Source organism: Heterodontus francisci, chromosome 35 (genome assembly GCF_036365525.1).
Source record: "Heterodontus francisci isolate sHetFra1 chromosome 35, sHetFra1.hap1, whole genome shotgun sequence".
In the NCBI taxonomy this organism is placed as follows: Eukaryota; Metazoa; Chordata; class Chondrichthyes; order Heterodontiformes; family Heterodontidae; genus Heterodontus; species Heterodontus francisci.
The window spans coordinates 26,033,259-26,060,053 of NC_090405.1; the positions used below are offsets into that span (position 1 = coordinate 26,033,259).

Consider the following 26,795-nt stretch of genomic DNA (forward strand, 5'->3'; position numbering starts at 1 on the left):
CTTGATTGCAGTTCTTGCTTCCCGCCAGTAGATGTCACCTCACTCCAATACAGTGAAGTTTACAAATCTGAGAGAGACTCAACAGGAAATAATTGTTCACATTATAGTGAATGTGTGGGATTTAGAAATACTCGGAGTGGAGACGAGTTATTATTGCACTCTGCTATTACATCTTTTATAATGGACTCCAGCAGTTTCCCCACGACTGATGTCAGGCTAACCGGTATATAATTCGCTGTTTTCTTTCTGCCTCTTTTTTTAAATAGCGGAGTTACATTAACTACCGTCCAATCCATTGGAACTGTTCCAGAGTCGATAGAATTTTGAAAAAAGACCAGAAATGCATCTGCTATTTCAAGGGCCACTTCCTTAATTACTCTGGGATGTAGATTATCAGGCCCTGGGGATTTATCGGCCTTCAATCCCATCAATTTCCCAAACATTCCCTACTAATACTGATTTCATACAGTTCCTCCTTCTCACTAGACCCTATGTTCCCCAACATTTCTGGGAGATAATTTGTATCCTCCTTTGTGAAGACAGATCCAAAGTATGTATTTAATTGGTCTGCCATTTCTTTGTTCCCCATTATAAATTCCCCCGTTTCTGACTGTAAGGGGCCCACATTTGTCTTCACTAATCTTTTTCTCTACACATATCTATAGAAGCTTTTCCAGTCAGTTTTTATGTTCTTTGCTAGCTTACTCTCATACTCTATTTCCCCCTTCTTAATCAATCCTTTTGTCCTCCTCTGCTAAATTCCAAACTGCTCACAATCTTCAGGTTTGCTGCTTGTTCTGGCCATTTTATATTTCTCCTCCTTGGATCTAATACTTTCCTTAATTTCTTTTGTAAGCCACAGTTGAGCCACCCTTCCTGTTTTACTTTTGCACAGACAGGAATGAACAATTGTTGTAATTCATCCATGCGCTCTTTAAATGCTAGCCATTGCCTATCCACTGTCAACCCTTTAAGTAACGTTCCCCAATCTATCATAGCCAACTCCCGCCTCATACCTTCATAGTTTCCTTTGTTTAGATTCAGGACCCGAGTCTCGGAATCAACTCTCTCACTCTCCATCTTAATGAAGAATTTTATCATATTATGGGCGCACTTCCCCAAGGGACCCCACACAACAAGATTGTTAACTAATCCTTTCTCATTACACAATACCCAGTCCAGGATGGCCTGTTCTCTAGAGGTGTTTTATACCTCTATCAATTCTCCACTCAATCTCCTTTGATATAGGCAGAATAATCCTAGCTTTTCCAACCTAACCTTGTAACTAAAATCCCCCATCCCTGGATCCATTCTGGTAAATCGCCTCTGCGTCCTCTCAAGGACCCTCACATTCTTTCTAAAGTCTGCTGAGCAGAACTGGAAGCAACACTCCAATTGGGGCCTAACCAGAGTTTTATAATGGTTCAGCATAACTTCCCTGCTTTTGTACTCAATGCCTCTATTTATAAAGCCCAAGATCCCATATGCTTTGCGAACCACTCTCGCAATATGTCTTGCCACCTTCAAAGATTGATGCACATGAACCCCAAGTCCCTCTATTCCAGTACACTCTTTAGAACTGTGCCATTAAGTATATATTGCCTCTCCCTATTCCTTATGCCAAAATACATCACCTCACACTTGTCACTATTAAATTCTATCTGCCACCTGTCTGCCCATTCTGCTAGCCTATCACTGTCCTGTTGCAGGCAGTTCATATCATCCTCACTGTTTGCCACTCCTCCAAGTTTGTTGTCATCGGGATATTTTGAGGTTCTACTTTGTATTCCAAGATCCAAGTCAATTACCTTGAGCAGAAAAAGCAGTGGTTCTAGCACTGACCCTTGGGGAACACCACTGTCGACTATCCTCCAGTCTGACAAAGAACCATTTAATAAGACTCGCTGTTTTCTGTCCTTAAACCAATTTTCTATCCAATTGGACACTGACCCTCCTATATCACGAACCTCAATTTTGTTAACCGCCCTTTTATGTGGTACCTTGTCAAACGCTTCCTTAAAATCCATATAAACAACATCCACTGCATTCCCTTCATCAACCTGCTCTGTTAGTTCATCACAAAATGCAGTTAGATTAGTCAAGCATGAACTCCCATTTATAAATCCATGCTCACTCTCCTGAATTAACTCGAACCTCTCCAAGTGACGGTTGATTTTTTACCCTGATTATTCTTTCTAAAACCTTACCCACCGCTGCTGTTAATCTAACTAGCCTGTAGTTACCCGGACTGTCCTGACACCCTTTCTTGAATAAGGGTGTCGCATTTGCCACTGTTTAATCCTCTGGCACCTCCCCGGTATCCAGGGAAGATTGGAAGATTATAGCAAGCCCTTCCGTTATCTGCATCCGCATTTCCTTTCGCAACCCGGGATGTGAGCCATCCGGACCAGGTGATTTATCTTCCCTAAGCACAGCCAGCCTTTTTAGTACCTCCCTCTCCTAATTTGTACTCTCTCCATTGCCTCTACTTTCTTCACTTCAACTGATATTTTGTCAAATTCCACTTCCTTAGTGATCACTGATGCAAAGTACTCATTAAGTAGATTAACATTGCCCTGCACCTCTAAGCTTATATTATCCTTTTTGTCCCTAATAGGCCCGACTCAACCTCTTACTACCCACTTATCATTTACATGCTGCTCGAAGATTTTTGGGTTTCCTTTCATGTTGACTGCCAGTCTATTCTCATAGAAATAGAGAATAAGCAAATATAGAAGATGTAAGTATTTCCCATCCTTGATGAGGTGGAATTTTTTATGTTGTGGGTGGTAATGTCTTGGCCCACGAGTGTGGTGGAAGCAGAGACAATCAATGATTTGAAAAGGAAATTGGATGGATACTTGAAGGAAAGAAACTTGCAGGAGGAAAGGGATCGAGCTGGTGAGTGGAACTGACTAGATTGCTCCGGGGAGAGCCAGCATGGACGTGAGAGGCCAAATGACCACCTTCGATGTTGTAAATGATTCTGTGTTGTTTCTCAAATTCAATCCACTGGTGCTTGGGAAATAATCTCAAAGTAAATTGTACAACTGGAAAATCAGAACCAAGGCAAGGGACACATAAGGAAGCGAAATTGCTGAAACCCGGGATTGAACCAGGGACTTTTAGATCTTCAGTCTAACGCTCTCCCAACTGAGCTATTTCAGCCCTACGTTAACAGTAGCTTGGTGTCCTTGTTTTGGAAGAAAATACATACATTCAAGTTTTCCAAAAAATTAAAGAACACAACATGTGAGTAATATTCCCCATTGCTTTCTCAGTACTGATGGATTGTGAAGCGGGAGACAGCCAGAAGTGCCACTGAGCCGCACAGACCCCGAGCTGAGAATGAAATGAGATCAAATTCAATCTTTCATCGTGAGATGCTGCTGAGAGGTAAGAGTCCTGAATCAAAGCGAGACTTGCTCATTTCAAACACTCCCTGTACTCTCTGCTCATGAAGCCTTAAAAAAGGGAAAAACAGAATGGCACTCAAACTCACAACCCTGCCATTAAAAGTCTCATATTCGACTGACAGAACTGTCACTTCTACTCGGTCTCTTATTGGATGGATGCAACTCCAACGCAGGGATGGCATTCAAATCCTCCCATGGGTCCACATGTCAGACTGAGTGCCATGTTGTAGACTCAAGCAAAGGAAATCTGCTCACTTCCAAAACTATCAGCGAATTGAAGCTGATTACAATCAACATCATCGGAGGTCAGAACTACCTGGTGAAAGGAGATACCCTGAAGAAGGATCCACAATTATTCAAAGGCATCGACAAAGTGAAAAACAAGAAAATCGATGAGTCAATGCAAGCCAAACAACAGAAACACTGAAGAATTCCATTCCATTCCAGTCCAGAACCCAGTCCTGTTGTTTTTGGAGTCAGGTCACAATTACAGCAACAACTTTATATTCCCACTTGGCTATCTGTACATTTAGTTAATTGCAATTTTGTCGACAAGCTCTTTGAATCCAGTTGTCTGGTCCTCAAGCCAGCTCCGAATGGAAGTCAATTCCACCTTCTGCAAGGCTGAAACCAATAGATAACCTTAATCTAAAAATGCCAGCAGACCAGGGCTCGTCCAGGACTGGAACTCAGGATCTCTCGCATGTTAATGAACCATACTCCCGAAGCGAGAATCATACCCCTAGACCAACGAGCCACTGACAGGTCAGGTTTTATTAGCTGCTGTGGAATTTCACTGGAACCCCCCAGCCAATCATCCATTTTTTTTTCAGATCAAAGCAACATCCTGCAAATGCTGAAATAAAAACAGAAAGTGCTGGAAATGTTCAGCAGCTCTGGCAGCATCTGTGCTGTGAGAAACACAGTTAACGTTTCAGGGCACTCACCTTTTGTTTAAGCCATCCTTTCAGACTGCGTCTGTCCATCCAATCTCACTTTCTATTCTCTCCACATTCTAACCATTCACTACGTTACTACATTTTTCATGAATTCCTCATTTCTTTTATTAATGACAATTTTGTATTTCTGGCCTTTGCTTCAGACACCACCACAAGTGGAATCATGTCTCCATCGACCCAATCAAACCACTTCGCTGTTTCCTCACATTGCAATGTTTCTTTAACCCTGACAGACTGTGGAGTTTCTGCTGCTTGATTGCAGTTCTTGCTTCCCGCCAGTAGATGTCACCTCACTCCAATACAGTGAAGTTTACAAATCTGAGAGAGACACAACAGGAAATAATTGTTCACATTATAGTGAATGTGTGGGATTTAGAAATACTAGGAGTGGAGACGAGTTATTATTGCACTCTGCTATTACATCTTTTATAATGGACTCCAGCATTTTCCCCACGACTGATGTCAGGCTAACCGGTATATAATTCGCTGTTTTCTTTCTGCCTCTTTTTTTAAATAATGGAGTTACATTAACTACCGTCCAATCCATTGGAACTGTTCCAGAGTCGATAGAATTTTGAAAAAAGACCAGAAATGCATCTGCTATTTCAAGGGCCACTTCCTTAATTACTCTGGGATGTAGATTATCAGGCCCTGGGGATTTATCGGCCTTCAATCCCATCAATTTCCCAAACATTCCCTACTAATACTGATTTCATACAGTTCCTCCTTCTCACTAGACCCTATGTTCCCCAACATTTCTGGGAGATAATTTGTATCCTCCTTTGTGAAGACAGATCCAAAGTATGTATTTAATTGGTCTGCCATTTCTTTGTTCCCCATTATAAATTCCCCCGTTTCTGACTGTAAGGGACCCACATTTGTCTTCACTAATCTTTTTCTCTGCACATATCTATAGAAGCTTTTACAGTCAGTTTTTATGTTCTCTGCTAGCTTACTCTCATACTCTATTTCCCCCTTCTTAATCAATCCTTTTGTCCTCCTCTGCTAAATTCCAAACTGCTCACAATCTTCAGGTTTGCTGCTTGTTCTGGCCATTTTATATTTCTCCTCCTTGGATCTAATACTTTCCTTAATTTCTTTTGTAAGCCACAGTTGAGCCACCCTTCCTGTTTTACTTTTGCACAGACAGGAATGAACAATTGTTGTAATTCATCCATGCGCTCTTTAAATGCTAGCCATTGCCTATCCACTGTCAACCCTTTAAGTAACGTTCCCCAATCTATCATCGCCAACTCCCGCCTCATACCTTCATAGTTTCCTTTATTTAGATTCAGGACCCGAGTCTCGGAATCAACTCTCTCACTCTCCATCTTAATGAAGAATTTTATCATATTATGGGCGCACTTCCCCAAGGGACCCCACACAACAAGATTGTTAACTAATCCTTTCTCATTACACAATACCCAGTCTAGGATGGCCTGTTCTCTCGAGGTGTTATACACCTCTATCAATTCTCCACTCAATCTCCTTTGATATAGGCAGAATAATCCTAGCTTTTCCAACCTAACCTTGTAACTAAAATCCCCCATCCCTGGATCCATTCTGGTAAATCGCCTCTGCGTCCTCTCAAGGACCCTCACATTCTTTCTAAAGTCTGCTGAGCAGAACTGGAAGCAACACTCCAATTGGGGCCTAACCAGAGTTTTATAATGGTTCAGCATAACTTCCCTGCTTTTGTACTCAACGCCTCTATTTATAAAGCCCAAGATCCCATATGCTTTGCTAACCACTCTCGCAATATGTCTTGCCACCGTCAAAGATCGGTGCACATGAACCCCAAGTCCCTCTATTCCAGTACACTCTTTAGAACTGTGCCATTAAGTATATATTGCCTCTCCCTATTCCTTATGACAAAATACATCACCTCACACTTGTCACTATTAAATTCCATCTGCCACCTGTCTGCCCATTCTGCTGGCCTATCACTGTCCTGTTGCAGGCAGTTCATATCATCCTCACTGTTTGCCACTCCTCCAAGTTTGGTGTCATCGGCATATTTTGAGATTCTACTCTGTATTCCAAGATCCAAGTCACTTACCTTTAGCAAAAAAAGCAGTGGTTCTGGCACTGACCCTTGGGGAACACCACTGTCGACTATCCTCCGGTCTGACCAAGAACCATTTAATATGACTCGCTGTTTTCAGTCTTTAAAACAATTTACTATCCAAATGGACACTGACCCTCCTAATCCATGAACCCCAATTTTGTTAACCACCCTTTTATGTGGTACTTTATAAAATGCTTTCGTAACATCCATATAAACAACATCCACTGCATTCCCTTCATCAGTATTCTCAGATAGTTTATCAACAAATGCAGTTAGATTCGTCAAGCATGAACTCCCATTGATAAATCCATGCCTACTCTCCTGAATTAACTCAAACCTCTCCAAAGGACTTGATTTTTTTCCCTGACCTGTTGATCTCATGCTGATAGCAAGCTCACCATAGAGCATGTATTTGGCAATGTGACCGTCATCCATTTGGCCCAGTCAACAGAGTCACCGCTGACTCAAGAGGGCAAACATGCTGCGGATCCCTGCACGCTGGTGTACTTCCGCATTCGGCACTCTGTCCTGCCAGGAGATGCCCAGTATCCATCTGAGGCAGTGGAGGTGGAAGCTGTTCAGCCGCTTTTTTTGGCTTGTATAAGTTGTTGATGCTTCTCTACTATAAAGGAGGGTGCTGAGAACACAAGCCTGGTACACGTGGAGCTTTGTATTTTCGGTCAGTTTGCTGTCGGTTCACACTTGTCTTCTCAACTTTGACATGACAGCTGCAGCATTGGCAATCCTGGTGCTGATTTCAGCATCAAGGGCCAGATTGCTGGTGATTGTTGATTGAAGGTATGTGAAGCTGTTGACAACCTCCAAAGTGAGGTTGTCGATGTTGATGGAAAGTGGAGTCTCTACGTCCTGGCCCGTAACTTTCATCTTCCTGATGCTGATTGTCAGTCCAAACTCTTTGCAGGCCAGGGAGAACCGATCTACAAGCTGCTGTGACTGAACTTCATTATGGGATGTCAGCACAGCATCATCAGCAAATAGCAACTCACAGACTAGGAATTTACCCACTTTGGTCTTGGCGCACAGTCTTGCCAAGTTGAACAGCTTGTCGTCAGCTCTGATGTGCAGGTGAACACCTCTTTCTGAGTAATTGAAAGTGTACAATAGCAGCATGGAGAAGAATATGCCAATTATAAAGGATGTGATAACTAGACAGTTCGAAAATGATGACATGATTGGGCAGAGTCAACATAGATTTATGAAAAGGAAAACAGGTTTGAAAAACCTGTTGAGATTTTTGAGGATGTTACCTATAGAACAGATAAAGGAGAACCAGTGGATGTGTGGTATTTGCATTTTCCTTTGGTAAGGTCCCACACAGGAGGTGAGTAAACAAAATTAGAGCACATAGGCTTGGGGATAATATACTGATACGGATTGAGAATTGGTTAACAGACCGAAAACAGAGAGCAGGAATAACGGGTCCTTCTCAGGATGGCAGGCTGTTACTATTGGGGTACTGCAAGGATCAGTGTTGGAGCCACAGCTGTTAACAACCTATATAAATGATTTGGATGTGGGGATTAAATGTAATATTTCCAAGTTTGCAGATGACACAAAGCTCGGTGAAGTGTGAGTTGTGAGGAGGATGCAGAGAGGCTTCCAGGGGACCTGGAGAGGCTAAGTGAATGGGCAAGAACATGGAATATAATGTGAATAAGTGTGAAGTTATTCACTTTGGTAGAATAAACAGAAAGACAGAGTATTTCTTAAATGGTGAGAGGTTGGGAAGTGTCGATGTCCAAAGGGACCTGGGTGTCCTTGTTCCTGAGACACTAAAAGCTCTTGTGCAGGTGCAGCAATCAATTAGGAAGGCAAATGGTATGTTGTACCCACACGAGGGGTCATGAGTACAGGAGTAAAGATGTCTTGCTGCAATTGTATAGAGCCTTGGTGAATCCGCACTGGAGTATTGTGTACAGTTTAGTCTCCTCATCTTATGAAGGATACACTTGCCATAGAGGGGGTGAAACAGAGGGTCAACAGACTAATCCTTTTTTTGCATTTATTTCATTTCATCTCAGTTTGTTCAGTTTGCTTACCTACTGTTTTTTTTCAGGTTTGTACTTCCTGCTGTTCAATATTCAGTCCATTAACACCTAATCTGTACTAATGCTTTGTCTTTCAACACACCATTAACATATTGTTTGCCTTTGCTGCATGACCTTTTGGTCAGCTATGTGGCCTTGTCCAATCTACACCTTCTCCTTTGTTATCTCTTGCCCCACCCCCACCCCACTTGCTTATAACCTGTGACTTTTCTAATATATGTCAGTTCCGAAGATGGGTCACTGACCTGAAACGTTAACTCTGCTTCTCTTTTCACAGATGCTGCCAGACCTGCTGAGTGGTTCCAGCATTTCTTGTTTTTATGTCACCAGACTAATCCCTGGGATGGTGGGATTGTCTTATGAGGAAACTGGGCCTGTATTCCTTAAAGTTTCGAAGAATGAGAGGTGATCTGATTGAAACTGACAAAATTCTTACAGGGCGTGACAGTGTGGATGTAGACAGGATGTTTGCCCTGGTTGGTGAGTCTAAAACCAAAGGACATCGTCTCAGAATAAGGAGTAGGCCATTTAAAACTGAGATGGGTGGAATTTCTTCACTCAGACGGTGGTGAATCATTGGAATACTGTGCCCCAGAGGGCTGTGGCAGCTCAATCATTGAGCATGTTCAAGACAGAAATTGATAGAAATCTTGATACTCATGACATCAAGGGATATGGGGATAGCACGGGAAAGGGGCTTTGAGGTAGGTGATCAGCCATGATCGAATTGAATGACAGAGCAGGCTCGACGGGCTGAATAGCTTACTCCTATGTTCCTCTGTTCCTAAGAGAGTTGGCGCCAGCGCGCAGCCCTGCTTTACCCCACTGCTGATCTTGAAAGCGTCTGATGTTGCTCCATTGTAACTGATGGAACTGTGCATGTTCTCGTGGAAAGAAGAGATGATGCCCAAGAGGTCAGGAGGGCAGCCTATGTTCCATTGCAGTTTGAAGAGGCCGTCTCTGCTGACAAGATCAAAGGCCTTAGTGATGTTAATAAAAATGTGTGAGGCTCTGTGGCGCAATGGATAGCGTGTTGGACTTCTAAATAATGATTAAGACGATATTCAAAGGTTGTGGGTTCAAGTCCCACCAGAGTCAGATTTTGGACCAGAAACAGAGGAGCACAACGGAACAACAAATGAAGAAATGCGCCAAAAGCACAGACTCGGAGACAGAGCGAGAGAGAGAGGAGCACGGCAGGAGCAGAGCAGGGGAAAAAAATCGAGGAGTGACGTCACAATGGAGAGTGAGAGCAGGGAAACAGAGAGCCGCTGGGGTGAGGATACAGGATTTGGTTCTTTCTTCGGTGCAGTGGAAGGAGCTGTTTGGTGAGGATCTGGTAAGCTGTGACATCACAGGCAAGCAGGTAGTTGATTGGTTTGGAAGAACCGACCTGCTTGATGCGCATCTGGTAAGTGATTAAGATCCATTTTAGTCCTAACGTTTAAAATAATAAACAAACTAGTGGTAAGTTTAATAAAATATGCAATAAAATGAATAATTGAATAAAATATTTAAGTAGTTAATTGAAACACGTTAAGGATGACAGGACAGGTGATGTGTCACAGCTGCAGCATGTGGGAGTTCCTGGATGCCAGTGTGATCCAGGGCAAACACGTCTGCAGTAAGTGTTTGCGGCTCAAAGAGGGAGAAAAAAGGAATGTAGTGGTAGTAGGGGACAGTATAGTAAGGTGGATTGACTCTGTTCTCTGCAGCAAAAGCAAGAGTCCAGACGGCTGTGTTGCCTGCCGGTGCCAGGATTCAGGACATCTGCTCAGGGCTGGAGCGAAACATACAATGGGAGGGGGAGGATCCAGTCGTCGTGGTCCATGTCGGTACCAGCGACATAGGCAGGACAAGGATAGAGGTTCTGCAAAGTCAGTATGAGGAATTAGGCACCAAATTAAGAAGCAGAACCTCAAAGTTAATCATCTCTGGATTATTACCTGAGCCATGTGCAAATTGGCATAGGACAAATAAGATTAGAGAAAGTAATGTGCGGCTGAAAGACTGGTGTGGTAGTAGTGGGTTCTGGTTCATGGGGCATTGGCACCAGTACTGTGGAAAGAGGTGGCTGTACCGTTGGGACGGTCTACACCTGAACCGTGCTGGTGCCGGTGTTCTAGCGAGCCACATAACGAGGGAAGTAGAGACGGTTTTAAACCGAATAGTGGGGGCAAGGGATCAAATTCGGGAAGATATGGTGAATCAAGGAGGAGAGACAAGGCAAGAGAGAAAGGTATAAATATGGGAAATGATAAACAGACTGTGACAGGAAGGGACAGAATGTACAAATCTAAGAGTAAATCGACAGATAAGGCTAGAGGTGACAAAAATAATAAAAGGACAAAACTAAATGCTCTGTATCTGAATGCATGGAGCATTTGAAACAAAACAGATGAACTGGGAGCACAAATAGAATAAATAAGTACGATCTGATAGTCATTACAGAGACATGGCTGCAGGGCGACATAGATTGGGATGTGAATATTGGAGGTGACATGGCATTTTGGAAGGACAGGAATCTAGGAAAAGGTGGCGGGGTAGCTCTGTTAATTAATGATGGGATTAGCGTAATAGAGAGGGATGACCTGAGTTCTGGAGATCAGGATGCAGAAGCAGTTTGAGTACAAATGAGAAATCATAAAGGCAAGAAGTCACTTGTGGGAGTGGTGTACAGGCCACCTAACATTAACCACACTGTCGGATGGGATATAAAAGAAGAAATAATGGCAGCTTGTCAGAAAGGTACTGTGATAATTATGGGGGATTTTAATCTACATATAGATTGGAAAATTCAGATGGGCAGAGGTAGCCTAGATGAGGAATACATAGAATGTTTTGGGGATAATTTCTTGGAACAATACATTCTGGAGCCAACCAGAGAGCAGGCTATACTAGACCTGGCATTGTGCAACGAGATAGGATTAATTAATGACCTCATAGTTAAGGTGCCCCTAGGTAGTAGCGATTATAATATGATTGAATTTTACATTCAGTTTGAGGGAGAGGAGAGTGGGTCCCAGACTAGTATTTTAAATTTAAATAAGGGCAATTATAAGGTCATGAAAGCAGAGCTAGCTAAAGTGAACTGGCAAATTAGGTTAAGGGATAAGTCAATAGAGATGCAGTGGCAGACATTTAAGGGGATATTTCAGAATACACAGAATAGATACATTTCAACGAGAAAGAAAAGTTCCAAAGGTGGGACTCACCATCCATGGTTCACGAAAACAGTTAAAGATACTATCAAACTTAAAGAAAAAGCCTATAATTGTGCAAAGGTGGGAGGCAGGTCAGAAGATTGGACAGAATATAAAAAAAACAGCAAAGAATGACTAAAAGATTGATAAGGAAGGTAAAATTAGAGTATGAGAGAAAGCTCGCAAGAAATTTCAAGACAACTAGTAAGAGTTTCGATAGATATTTTAAAAAGAAAAGAGTTAACAAAGCGACTGTTGGTCCAATAGAAAGTGTGTCTGGGGAATTAATAATGGATAATTAAGAGATGGCAGATGAATTGAACAGATACTTTGCATCGGTCTTCACTATTGAGTATACAAATAACATCCCAGTATTAGTCGTATATCAGGAAATTGAAGGGATGGAGGAACTCAAGAAAATTACAATCACCAGGGAAGTGGTACTAAACAAATTGTTGGAGCTGCGGGTTGACAAGTCGCCAGGTCCTGAATTGGCTAGTGAGATAGTTGATGCGCTGGTTTTAATATTCCAAAATTCCCTAGATTCGAGAAGGTTCCGTTAGATTGGAAAAGAGTGAATGTAACTCATTTATTCAAAAAGGGAGGGAGACAGAAAGCAGGAAACGACAGGCCAGTTAGCTTAACATTTGTCTGAGGGAAAATGTTTGGAGCTATTACAGAGGATGTTATAGCAGGGCATTTAGAAAAAATTAAGGTAATCAGGCAGAGTCGACATGGTTTTTTGAAAGGGAAATCATGTTTAACCAATTTATTGGAGTTCTTTGAGGGAGTTACATGTGCTGTGGATAAAGGGGAACCAGTGGATGTATTGTATTTCGATTTCCAGAAGGATAAGGTGCCATATCAAAGGTTATTGCAGAAAATAAAAGCTCATGGTGTCGGGGGTAACATATTGGCATGGATAGAAGATTGGCTAGCTGACAGGAAACAGAGAGTCAGCATAAATGGGCCATTTTCTGGTTGGCAAGAAGTAACGAGTGGTGTGCCACAGGGATCTGTGCTGGGGCCTCAACTTTTTACAATTTATATAAATGACTTAGATGAAGGGACCGAAGGTATTGTTGCTAAATTTGCTGATCACAAAGATAGGTCGGAAAGTAGGTTGTGAAGAGGACATAAGGGGGCTACAAAGGGATATAGATAGGTTAAGTGATTGGGCAAAGACCTGGCAAATGGAGTATAATGTGGGAAAGTCGGAAATTGTCCACTATGGCAGGAAGAATAAAAAAGCATATTATCTAAATGGTGAGAGATTGCAGAGCTCTGAGATGCAGAGGGATCTGGGTGTCCGAGGGCATGAATTGCAAAAGGTTAGTATGCAGGTCCAGCATGTAATTAGGAAAGCTAATAGAATGTTATCATTTATCACCATGGGAATTGAATACAATAGTAGGGAGGTTATGCTTCAGCTATACAGGACATTGGTGAGACCTCTTCTGCAGTACTGAGTACTGTACTGGTCTCCTTATTTGCGGAAGGATGTAAATGCATTGGAGGTAGTACAGAGAAAGTTTACGAGACTAATACATGGAATGGGTGGGCTGTCTTACGAGGAAATATTGGACAAGCTAGGCTTGTCTCCGCCAGAGTTTAGAAGAGAAAGAGGCGACATGATTTGTTATTTAATTTATTAATTAACAAATTAGCTATCCTCCAGTCTTCCGGTACCTCACCCGTGGCTAACGATGATACAAAAATCTCTGCCAGCGCCCCAGCAATCTCCTCCCTTGCTTCCCATAGCATCCTAGGATACATCTGATCAGGCCCTGGGGATTTATCCACCTTAATGCGCTTCAAAACCTCCAACACCTCCTCCTTTGTAATGTTGATATGCTGCAGGATATCGCTGTTCCCTCCCTTGAACTCACTAGCTTCCATGACCTTCTCCACGGTAAATACAGACGAGAAATATTCATTTAAGACCTCGCCCATTTCGCGTGGCTTCACACATAGATTGCCACACTGATCCTTAAGGGGACCTACTCTCTCCCTAGCTACCCTTTTACTCTTAATACACTTAGAGAATCTTTTAGGATTCTCCTTTATCTTATCTGCCAGGGAAATCTCATGGCCCCTTTTCGCCCTCCTAATTTCCTTCTTAAGTATACTCCTATATCCCCTATACTTCTCGAGGGACTCGCTCGATCCCAGCTGCCTATACCTGACGTATGCCTCCTTCTTTGTCCTGACCAGACCCTCAATATCCCTCGTCAACCAAGGTTCCCTAAACTTGCCAGCCTTGCCCTTCCATCTAACAGGAACATGCTGGCCCTGAACTCTTCCTATCTCACTTTTAAAAGCCTCCCACTTGCCAGACGTCCCTTTACCTGTAAACAGCCTCTCCCATTCAACTTTTGAGAGTTCCTGTCTGATGCCATGGAAATTAGCCTTCCCCCAATTTAGGACTTCAACCTGAGGACCAGTCCTATTCTTTTTCATAACTATCTTGAAGCTAATAGAGTTATGGTCACTGGTCCCAAAGTGCTCCCTCACTGCCATATCAACCACCTGCCCATTCTCATTTCCTAAGAGGAGATCGAGTGTAGCTCCTTCTCTAGTCGGGCCATCCACGTACTGCTTCAGAAAACGATCCTGGACTCACTTAACAAATTCTTCCCCATCTGATCCCTTAGCACTAAGGCAGTCCCAGTCAATATTAGGGAAGTTAAAATCACCTACTATTACAACCCTATAATTCCTATACCTATCTGTGATTTCCCTACATATATGCTCCTCCACTTCCCTCTGACTATTGGGGGGCCTATAGTATAATCCCATCAAAGGGATCACCCTTTTATTATTTCTAAGTTCTACCAGTATGGCCTCACTGGACATTCACCCCGGGATATCCTCTCTAAGTACTGCCGTGATGTCCTCCCTAATCAATAGTGCAACTCCCCCTCCTCTCTTACCTCCACCTCTGTCATGCCGGAAGGATCGGTACCGCGGAACATTGAGCTGCCAGTCCTGCCCATCCCTCAACCACATTTCCGTAATAGCTACAATACCACAATCCCATGTACCGATCCATGCTCTGAGTTCATCTGCCTTACCTGTAAGGATACTTGCATTAAAGTAAATGCAGTTTAGCCCACCAGACCTTCCACGCTCCCTGTCCTGCCCCTGCCTGGCCTGCCTACTGGACTTGCTTGCTTTAACCTCTCCATTTGCCTCAACTATCTCATCGGAGAGTCTACTACTTTGGGTCCCACCCCCGCTGCAAGACTAGTTTAAACCCTCCAGTGTATTACTATAAAATCTCCCTACAAGGATATTGGTCCCCTTCCAGTTCAGATGCAACCCATCCTTCTTGTACAGGTCACCTCTGCACCAGAAGAGATCCCAATGATCCAAGTACCTGAAGCCCTCCCGCCTTCGCCAGTCTTCAGCAATGCATTCATTTGCCTAATCCTCCTATTCCTACCCGCACTAGCACGTGTCACAGGGAGTAATCCTGAGATTACAACCCTAGAGGTCCTGCTCTTTAACCTTCTGCCTAACTCCCTATATTCACTTTGCAGAACCTCATCTCTCTTCCTGCCTATGTCGTTCGTACCAATATGGACCACGATCTCTGGCTGCACACCCTCCCCTTTCAGAATTTCCGGCAGCTGCTCCGAAACATCCTTGACCCTAGTATTAGGGAGGCAACATACCATCCTGGAGTCTCGTTTGCGGCCACAGAAACGCCTATCTGCACCCCTTATGATAGAATCCCCTATCACAATAGCTCTTCCACCCCTTTTCCTCCCCTGCTGTGCGGCAGAGCCCTCCGTGGTGCCACGGACCGCGCTGTTGCTCTTTTCCCCTGGGAGGTCTTCCCCCCAGCAGGAACCAAAGCGGTGTATCTGTTTGAGAGGGGGATGGCCACAGGGGACTCCTGCACTACCTGCCTGCTCCTACTATTCCATCTGGTGGTCACCCATCCCTTTTCTGCCTGTGCATCCATTACCTGCGGTGCGACCACCTCACTAAACATGCTATCCATGACGCCCTCAGCTTCGTGGACGCTCCACAGTGAAACAACCCGCAGGTCCAGCTCCATAATGCGAGTAGCCAGTAGCTGCAGCTGGATACACTTCCTGCACACATGGTCGTCATGGAGACTGGGAGGGTTCCTGAATCCCCACATAGCGCAGGAGGAGCATATCACGGGGCTGAGCTCTCCTGCCATGACTTACCCTTAGATTAATTAGTTACTCCCTTAATTAAAAAATACTAATGACACTAGGGGCCTTGTTCTACCCACTACAATCTAAAGTCCTTCATAAGCTACACTGAATAAAAAAAACACTTTATCTTATCTTATCTTATCTTATCAGCAGAGGTTTTTTTTTCAAGTAAAAAAACTTTGCCCTTTTCTTTAAGATATTTAAATACACTAACAGCAGTGACTCACCAACCAATCACCTTGCAGCTCTCCTCTGACATCACAGTTGGCTTCTTTTTTTTCAAAACTCCAGCACACTGGAAGATCTCCACTCCACTCCCGGAAGGTAAGAGACTGGGCCTCGATCCTCGGATTGGATTTATAGGCTCCGCTCTCAACGTTCTCCTCATATCGGTCCATATAGGTCTGCTCCGCACCGCTCCTCTCCGCTCCCGGAAGGTAATTCACCAGCTTTTGCAGAAAAGTCGGTCTTAAGCTGTTGCAGTACCTGTTAGAAAGATAGTCTAAGCTATTCTGAAGTCATCTTCCAATGTCATCTACATGGAAGCAGGATTTTAAAGGATAAGATGTAGTTTTTAAAAGTCACTTCAATCTTGCTCAAGAGTCTTTGCAAAGAAGCCAAGTAAATCTTGATAAAAAGTCATATACATTTAGAGATCTTTTAAAAGCACTTCAATCTTGTTAATAAAAAGTCAGATGTAAATTTAAGAACTCTGATCAGGCTATGCTAAAAAGTTACATACAATTAAGAAATAAAATACAACATTTAAAAGCTCTGAACTCCCTCTGAAAGTTGACCACTGCTGCTGCCGGTGTCTTCCTGGAATAGTGGAGCTGTTGTGTCAACAGAAAAGTCCTTCCCGAGCAGCCCTGAGCCTGTTGGTACCGGCTTTAATCCAACCCAGGTAAAAATCAGGGTACATTGTGGGCAATGAGCCCAAATTGCTGAACTACAGGTCCCTGTCACTTTAAAGAGTGGGCTGGTGCGATTATGATCAGAGGCTCCTTCTAAGCACATTTCTCACCACCACAACTTCCAGATGCTGGTGTTAGTGTGTGCATGTACCAGCAGTTGCAGTGCTGTTCAGACCCTCAATAGCAGTGAAAGTCTCAGAATTCACCGCTATTGGGGCTGTAAAATCCAGGCCGATATCTCACAGTCCTGTTAGATTTGCTCTCCCTCTGTACAAAATCAAACTCCACACATTGTCTTTCACTCACTCCTGTTTCCAGCCCTGATGGTGCAGAAATCCCCTCTCAAAGGTACACAATCCAGTTGATTTCTGATCAAATACCTCCTTCCTCATTCAATAGAGGAAACAGAGACATGAACAGGAGTCAGGTGCAAGAAAGTTTCACCAACAGAGCAAAGAAAGGCACCAACAAAAGTCACACCTACTTTCCAAATCATTTCACTGGAATATTCTTTCACTTGTTTTGTCGGATGACTGCAATAAATCTGAAAATGAGCACCACGAGGTTTGTGTTCACTAGTCACTTGTTCTCCTGTGTTTGTCTGTCAGGTTTGTAATTCAATTTGTATTGGATATTGAAGAGAATCTCTTTTCAAGATGATAACACATCGTACTGTGTTTAAAGCAACCAACTTGTAAAATGGAAGATAATGAATGTTTCAATACCTGTGTGACCAGATCCTTCCAATGCTTTTCAACAGCTCGATTGATGATGCTTGTAATCTGTATCCTGTGGAGAATGGGAGAGGAGAATAAAAACATGGTGCATGAACAGGACAGACTGTGTAAAATGGGAGCACAGAAATACTGCCACCTCATTGAAAGTTAATGAGATTTATTCTAAGTCAGACACCTGTCCACAATGAACAAGTGAATACATTAATTGTCCACTTTCAATCTAAATGGGACTGAGGTTCCAACAGAGAAGTTTTCTGGAAAATACCTGCTGCAGTTTTAAAATTGATGAACTGGAACATCTTATACTAACTTTCAAATAACTGGAGTGATTGTATAGTTCTCATAGTGGAGAGAAGGAGTTGTTTATAAATATAAGCAGAAAAACACATTTGTGGATTGGTGAATGAGCTTTATCTTTCTGAAATGTATTTGTCCATTGGTTGCAGGTCACTGGAAATTCTTTTTTACATTTCAATTGTAGCAGCAGCAGTTAGCAGCAAAATGTCTGATTAATCAGAGTAGTGGGTCTGGGAAATACTTAAACAGCCGAGACCCTGTAAAACAGAACTCCAAGTAATAGTTTAAATAAGGCACTGAACTGACAGAGCGGTAAAGGCCTGCTCAGGTCAGGAAAAAAAACCTGACACGAACCTGACAGAACCACATTGGACCCGAGCCCGACCCGGCCCGAGTATCTCCATTTATTCCCGTGCCCGAACCGACCCGAGCCTTACCCGACCACCGGAATGTTCACTTTATCTACCTCCTGATTCCGAATCCACAGGAAGCTGCAGCATGAGCGCAATGACGTCATAGAGATGCTCACTTGCTCACTGAGCAGACTCAGAGTTTCCCTCCTTGATGACCCGGACTCCCAGCTTAGGTTGGCTTTTCAACTTTTGACACTTATTAAACTCAACTTCCCAGCAGAGTTAAATGTAATACTTACTGTGTGTGTCCGACACGGACTCAGCCCGACCTGGACCCAGCCCGACCCGAACCTGGCCCGACCTGACCCGAGCCCGAAAGCCAGACCCGGAAGAGCGACCCAACACGACCCGGACCCGACACAGGTCGTCGGGTCCCGTTGGGTTCAGGTCGGGTGGCAGGCCTTTACAGAGCGGAGGTCAGATGAGGATTGAATTAATTTCAATCACTGAATCTAAACAAGAACTAAATCTGCCAGGAATGGAAGACTTTGCTTTATCTGTGAGCTTGTGGCGCAACGGTAGCGCGTCTGACTCCAGATCAGAAGGTTGTGTGTTCAAATCACGTCAGGCTCAGTTGTATTTTACAGCAGTTCAAGTTCCTGGATTTTATATCAGAAGAGAGTTCGTTCTCTTGGAATGTTCGTGCATGGTAGAATTTCAAGATCAACTTTAATAGATTAAAGTCCTGATTTCTGGTTCCGTTCCATTTCCATGCTCAGTTCTTATTTCACACTGTTTTATATCAGAACAATGATTCAGGGATGTGATGTGTCCATTGTTTGTACAATCGCTCTGTCACCCAGTGTGAGAAATAAAACACAAACCGCACAGCGTGCGGCTCAAACCCATACCTGGCTCTGTCTATAGGCCGCTTAGTTCAGTTGGTTAGGACGCAGTGTTGATAACAACAAGGCTGTGGATTTGATCCCCATGTGTGCTGTCACATGGTCAGTCATTAATTTGACACATTTTTGTAACACTTAAAATCCAACTTTTAGATGCAAACAAGTTTACATCAAATGTCAAAGGGAATTTATTTTGAATAACATCCATTGCATCTTTGTCACTGGTCTGGAGTAACACAGAATTCTTTCCAATTATCTTCCGTTTGCTGATAAACGTTGAACTCGTGGCCTGTTCTCGTTAATGGTCACGAGCAGCAAAAACAGACAGAGCGAGTCTGACCACCCAGAGATGTGGAAAAGGCTTCAGTTTGGGACATATGCAGCAAATCAAATGTTCACCCGGCCCCGAAAGATTCAAAAACTGGGGAAAAGGACACAAGGAGATAGAGAATAAGCTAAAGCTGACAATGTAAATATTTCCCATCCTTGATATCTCTCTATTCCAATCCAACCTTCAGAGTTGGGTAAATAATTTCAGTGTAAATTGTGCAGCTCAAGAGTCAAAACCAAAGGGCGATGCAGAATAAAGGAGAACTGCCAAAACCCCAGATTGAACCAGGGATCTTCAGTCTAACACACTCCCAACTGAGCTATTTCAGTCTCACAGGCTTGGGATGATAAGTGGCAAGTAACATTCGCACCACACAAGTGCCAGGCAATGACCATCTCCAACAAGAGAGAATCTAACTATCTCCCCTTGACATTCAATACCATTACAATCACTGGATCCCCCACCATCAACATCATGGAGGTTACCATGGGTAGCCATACAAATAATGTGACTAGAAGAGCAGGTCAGAGGCTTGGAATCCTGAGGTGAGTAATTACAGTGCAGCTGTTGGCTCCACCCCAGGGGCTGAATTTGTTCTGTAAACCATGAAGCAGCTTCTTCTCAAATCCCAGGTTTATCAATAAATCCTCTTACAAAAGCCCCAAAGTGTGATATATTCCTCTCACTCATCCATGACTCCTGACTCCCCAAAGCCTGTCCACCATCTGCAATTCACAAGTCAAGAGTGTGATGGAATACTCTCCACTTGCCTGGATGGGTGCAATTCCAACTCAAGAATCTCAACACCGTCCAGGACAAAGCAGCCCACTTGATTGGCACCCCATCTACAAACATTCTCTCCCTCCACCATCGGCACACAGTGGCAGCAGTGTGTACCGTCTACAAGATGCACTGCAGCAATGCACCAAGACTCCTTAGACAGCACCTTCCAAACCCAGCGACCTTTACCACCGAGAAGGGCAAGGGCAGCAAATGCAGGGGATACCACCACCTGCAAGTTCCCCTCCAAGCCACACACCATCCTGACTTGGAACTATATCGCCGTTCCTTCACTGTCGCTGGGTCAAAATCCTGGAACTCCCTTTCTCACAGCACTGTGGGTGTACCTACCCCACATGGACTGCAGCGGTTCAAGAAGGCAGTTCACCACCACCTTCTCATGGGCAGTAAATGCTGGCCTAGCCAGCGATGCCCACATCGCATGAATGAATGAATAAAAAAGTGAAGTATCCCTTGTGTCATTGTTTTGGTAGAAAATATAACCCTGGTGGAATTGCCCCTCCCAATCACACCTCACTTCATAGAACATAGAAAATGGAGAACATTTATGGCACAGAATGAGACCATTTAGCAATCGTGTCTGTGCCAGCTGAAAAAGAGCGATCCAGCCCAATCCCACTTTCCAGGTCTTGGGAAGGGGATCTGAACAGATCTCAGAGCTCACATTATGTGAATGTTCTGTTGAAGTGTTGGTGAGCTGATATACCAGGGGAGATTCACACTGTTGGACACAGTGTGAAATACATTCAAGTATTTATAAAACATTACAACATGTGAGTAATATTCCCCATTGATTTCTCAGCACTGATGGATTGTGAAGTGGGAGACAGCCAGAAGTCCCAGTGATCCACACTGACCCTGAGCTGAGAATGAAATGAGAAAAAGTTCAATCTTCAGCAGCGAGATGCTGCAGAGAGGTAAGAGTCCTGAATCAAGGAGAGACTTTCTCATCCTGCTGTTGAATCTCATTTCAAACACTCCTTGAACTCTCTGCCGAGGAATTCAGAGCTGGATAACGCCTGTAAAATCAGCCTAAAAAGGAAATAGAAAACACCCACCGTGGGCTCAAACTCAAAAACTTGAGATTCAGAGTTTCATGCTTTCATCGACTGAGCTCACCAGGCCTGAGACAGTGTCCCCGTCCTGTCTGTTATTGGACGGTGCAGCTGTTGGCTCCACCCCAGGGGCTGAATTTGTTCTGTAAACCATGAACCAGCTTCCTCTCAAATCCCAGGTTTATCAGTAAATCCTCTTACAAAAGTCCCAAAGTGTGATATATTCCTCTCACTCATCCAGAATAAAAGTTACATCTTTTGCTCTTTTTACCTTCCAAACATTGACTTCTATTTTACTCAGCATTTATTTCTCTCCCCTTTTTATGTTGTGCATTTCCTAATAAACATTTCATTTCAATTATTTATGAGGGATGAAATGAACAGAAAAGATTTTCTGCAATGGTACCAGGGGTGTCGGACAGAGTGAGTGGTTCGGATCTGGAATACACTGCCTGAGAGTGTGCTGGAGGCAGATTCAATCGTGGCTTTCAAAAGGGAATTGGATAAACACCTGAATAGAGAAAATTTGCAGGGTTACAATGAAAGGGCAGAGGAGTGGAATTAGCTGATCTGCTCTTGCAAAGAGCTGTCATGGACATGATGGACTGAATGGTCTCCTTCTGTACTGTAACCATTTGATTCCTTGATTCTAACTCTGTCAAAGTTGTTCTGAACTTGCTCTGCTCCAAGGAGCACAACCCCAGCTTTTCCAGTGTCTGCACATAACTGAAGTTATGAGGAACCATGGGGAACCCACTGTAAACCTTCCTCCAGACAGAAATACAACTGTTCACCACCACACTGTGACCCAGCTATTCACATGATTTGGATGTGGGGACCAAATGTAGTATTTCCAAGTTTGCAGATGACACAAAACTAGGTGGGAATGTGTGTTGTGAGGAAGATGCAAAGCGGCTTCAAGGGAATTTGGACAGACTTAGTGAGTGGACAAGAAAGTGGCACATGAAATATAATGTGTAAAAATGTGAGGTTATCCACTTTGGTAGGAGAAACAGATGTGCAGATTATTTGTTAAATGGTAAGAGTGTGAATGTACAAAGGGGCCTGGGTGTCCTTGTCAATAAGTGACTGAAAGCTAACATGCAGGTGCAGCAAGCAATTAGGAAGGCTAATGATATGTTAGCCTCTATCACAAGAGGATTTGAGTAGAGGAGTAGTGAAGTCTTGCTTCAATTGTATATAACCTTGGTTGGTCTGCAGTTTGGAATACTGTGTGAAGTTTTGTTCCCCTTACCTTAGGAAGGATATCATTGCCATCGAGGGAGTGCAATGAAGGTTCACCAGACTTGTTCCCGGGATGGCAGGACTGTCCTATGAAGAGAGATAGGGGAAACTGGGCCTGTATTCTCTAGAGTTTCAAAGAATGAGAGGTGATCTCATTGAAACTTACAAAATATTTAAAGGGATAGACAGGTAGATGAAGCTTAGATGTTTCCCCCGGTTGAGGAGTCTAGAACCAGGGGACACAATTTCAACGTAAGGGGAAAACCACTTTGGACAGCGATGAGGAGAAATTTCTTTACTCAGTGGGTTGTGAATCTTTGGAATTCTCTACCTCAGAGGGCTGTGGAAGCTCAGTCATTGAGTATGTTTAAAGCAGAGATTGACAGATTTCTAAATACAAATGACATAGGGGATATGGAGATAGTGTGGGAAAAAGGCATTGAAGTGGATGATCAGTCATCATCATATTGAATGGCAGGGTGGGCTCGACGGGCTGAATGGCCTACTCCTGCTCCTATGTTCCGATCAGTCTGCAACTTCATATGCATGCTGTCATTGTCCCTTTTATTCCATGGGCTTCAGTTTTACTGGCAGTCTGGTATGTGACATCATCAAGAAGGTTTTCAATAAGTTAAATAAGGAGAAATGGTTTCCAGTGGCAAAAGGGTCAGTAACCAGAGGATGTATTTATCAGGTGATTGAGAAAAGAACCAGAGGCGAAATGAGGAATGATTTTTTATACAGTGATGTGTTGTGATCTGGAATGCACTGTCTGATCAGGACTTGAAAGCAGATTCAGTCGTAACTTTGAAAAGCAATTGGGATAAATACTGGAAGGAAAAATGTACAGATTACAGGAGACAGCACTGACACAACTGACCAAATGGTCTCCTTCTTTGGGTATCATTCTTTGGTTTTTTGAACATAATGTTGATACAATTCGCTGAATTGGAAGGGAAGTGAACCCAGATTCCGGGTATTCTAAACACCAGACCCAAACCAAATGAACAAACACGTTGTTTAATCTCAGTTTTTCACACCAGCTTCTCCTCGCTCTTTCTGTGTTTCCTGCCTGGTCTGTTCCTCTGACCTTCATTCCTGACACTCTATTGAGAATGGCCAAATCACTGCGCCTCTCACTCACACCGTCACTCCACCCCTTCACCCACTTCTAAACCTCTCTGTTCAACAGTACCTCACATCTGCTCCTCTGCTCCATTAATATAACAGGAAAACATTTTCAAACAGACATTTCCAGACAGTGAACGTTCCAGTAAGACAAGGTAAAGAGCAGATTCATTCACTTTAAACACAGAGAGAGCAGCTCTCCCTGTTCAGTCTAAGGAGCAGATGTAGTTTCTCTCCCATTAGTCTTAGAGACATGGGCCAGAATTTTAAGGGACCGTTGGAGACGGGAATGGAGGCCGGGGACGGGGAGTGGGGAGGGGGTGTATAAAATAGGGATGGAAGACGTTGGACCGGATTTTTCTGTCGGCGGCTGACATGGAGGGCAGACTTCGCACATCCACACGGCAAGAAGGCATTTAAAGTATTTATGAGTCCAATTGTCAGCAATTTTATTCACTGGATCCAATTGAACTAATAGCACACGGGAACCACGGGGCTTCAGTGCCTCGCCTGGTTAAAGGAGGCAACTGCAAGGTGGTAGCTGAGTGTTGGCTTCACTGGGAAGCTATCGGGTGAGGCAGCGTCACTTGGCAGCAAGGGTAGAGGGGGAAAGGGCATCGGGAAACACTGTCAGGAGTGGGGGCCAATGTGCCAGCTCTGCAGAGGGAACAACACCAGGGTGCCATTGGGGCAGTGCCACTTCATTGAGGATGACAAATGAGGTAAATGTGGCTGGGTGTTGTTTACTGTGAAGGCCTTGCACTCAGGGAGGGGCAACCTGTCATGGGCCTCATTCGAGGCTCCCATTGAGGAGGAGGAGGAGGAGTAGAGAGGAAGGGAGGGAGGCGCAGGCACCAGCAGGGGCACCACAGCAGCTTGGGGGCCCACAGGAAGGCCAGCCTCGAACAGGAGGCTGGAGAAGGAGGCAGAGGAACACGTCAGCCGAGGTTCAACTACCTGCAGATGTCCGAGTGACAGTGTCTCCGCAGACTGCACCTCTCCACGGAGGTCGTCACTGATCTCTCTGCCATGATGCAGCTGTGCCCCATGCGACTTGGTGGGCACCTGATGCCAGTGTCACTGAAGGTCACCGTGCCACTGAACGTCTGCACCACCAGATCATTATGGGGATCCACTGGAGATATGTGTGGAATCTCACAGTCTGTTGTGAATCAGTGCATCAAGGAGGTCACCAATGTCCTGTTCAGGAGGGCCGGTGACTATGTGCACATTGATCCAAACAGTCAAGCTGAGAGAGCTATAGGATTTGGGGCCATGGCTGGATTCCACCAGGTGTAGGGTGTCATTGACTGCACCCATGTGACCATCAAGGCTCCTGCAGACCAGCCAGCAGCCTTCAACAGGAAGGGCTTCCACTTGCTCAGTGTGCAATTGGTCTGCGACCACTGCAAATGGATCCCATAGGTGTGTGCACAAATCCCGGGAAGCAGCCACAACGCCTGCATACCAAGGCACTCCCAGGTGCCAGAACCTTTCCGCGGCCACATCCGCTTTCAGAGATGGATCCTTGGAGACAAGGGCTACCCACTGAGGACATGACTACTGACGTCTGTGAGGAACCCACGCACGGATGCAGAGGAGAGGTAGAACACCTGCTGCGGGTCAACCCGAGCGACCATCAAGGAGGCCATTGGTCTCCTGAAGATGAGATTCAGGTGCCTAGATCGATCCAGTGGAGCCCTTCAGTATGTCCCGGCGAGGGTCTCGCATATCGTGGTGGTTTGCTGTGCACAGCACAATCTGGCATTACAGAGGGGTGAGGTGTTGACTAGTGAGGATATCGTGGAGTGTGATGTCTCCTCTGATGATGAGGATGTGGAGGAGGATGCTGCCCAAGCAGTGCCAGATGAAGAACCTCATGCACAGCAGGAAAGGGGCCATGAGATACACACAAGGGAGACATGAGACACCCTTATACATTCAAGTTTCCTTTGAGCCTTACCACCTTCTGGAACCACAGCAATAAAGTCTTAGCTTTAAGCAGCCCTGTTGTCGCCTCCTTCCTTCTGCACTGCAGAGTCCAGGTACACATCGCACAGTGACAAGGCTGAAGCTTTGTGAACTCAGGGCTTGGTCCCTCACTTCCAGCCCCTTGGGAGGAAGGGTTTAAATGAAGTCCCAAAGGGCATCAACAATAGGAAGGAGACATAGTGAGAGAACATCATTTCTTTCTTCCGTGTGACAACAAACGCAACCCTATCCATCTGGAATGCACATTCACCATGAACCCTAAGTGAATCTAGGTGCTCTTCTGCTCCCCCTGCTCTGTCAGCTGAGATGGAGACAGGCTGCTGACCTTGCTGCCCCATGGCTTGGGGTGACATTGGTGGCCGTCCTCTTGCTGCCTGAGGCCTGGAGGGCCCCGGCACACTGAGGGCCTCCTGCACAGGTACAGAGACCCCCCTCTGTCATCGAGGGTGATGGAGGCAGGCACTGGCATCACTGGTGTCACTGGCAGAGGGGCTTTAGAGCTACTGTCCACACCAGGAGCACCCAGAGAGGAGACCCCAGATGTAGCAGCCAGCTGCTCCTCCCCAGTTATAAGACACACTTGTACCTCCCTGCTGACCTGAGAGGGACGTGGACCTGGTGGAGAGTTCAGGTGCCTCGTCCCCCCTCTCGCCTTGTCACCACTGGATGGAGCTCATGGACAAAGTGATGGAGTGCAGGTCTGCGCACATCTCCGGCAGCCACTGATTGGTCGGCTGGATCTGGCTCTCCATCAGAGTCACCAATCTCTCAAGGAAGGAAGCCAGACACACCCCCATCGGAGACTGTACAGCATGCAAGGCCTGGATGGACTCCTCCATCATCCGAGCTTGGGTACACATAACCTCCGGCAACTCTGCCAGATGTTGCCTGACCTCTTGCTGCAGCTGCAGCATTTCCCGTGTTGCTGGTGACACCAGAGGCACGTCATCAGCCTGGGACTCAGCATGGGCCTGGCCTCCCACAGACTCCCAACTGCCAGTGGCCTCGGCTGTCACAGCCTCCGTCAGCTGCCCGGGCCTGTCTGTGACGTGCTCACCAGCTTGTGTGACCAAATCTAACAGCGAGTGGATTCCCACCGAGTGAGGGTTTCTGTGCTGGTGGAGGGTGC

The 26,795-nt window shown here is 44.8% G+C and overlaps 3 non-coding genes across 3 annotated transcripts; 2 read left to right on the top strand and 1 right to left on the bottom strand.

Annotated features, from left to right (window-relative positions):
• Nucleotides 1-3,095: 3,095 nt before the first annotated feature.
• On the bottom strand, nt 3,096-3,168 carry trnaf-gaa (transfer RNA phenylalanine (anticodon GAA)). Its single transcript has one exon. It is a non-coding gene; the product is annotated as a tRNA-Phe (tRNA).
• Nucleotides 3,169-9,519: 6,351 nt separating this feature from the next.
• On the top strand, nt 9,520-9,610 carry trnar-ucu (transfer RNA arginine (anticodon UCU)). Its single transcript is given in 2 exon segments — nt 9,520-9,556; nt 9,575-9,610. It is a non-coding gene; the product is annotated as a tRNA-Arg (tRNA).
• Nucleotides 9,611-18,770: 9,160 nt separating this feature from the next.
• trnaw-cca (transfer RNA tryptophan (anticodon CCA)) lies at nt 18,771-18,842 on the top strand. Its single transcript has one exon. It is a non-coding gene; the product is annotated as a tRNA-Trp (tRNA).
• Nucleotides 18,843-26,795: the final 7,953 nt, after the last annotated feature.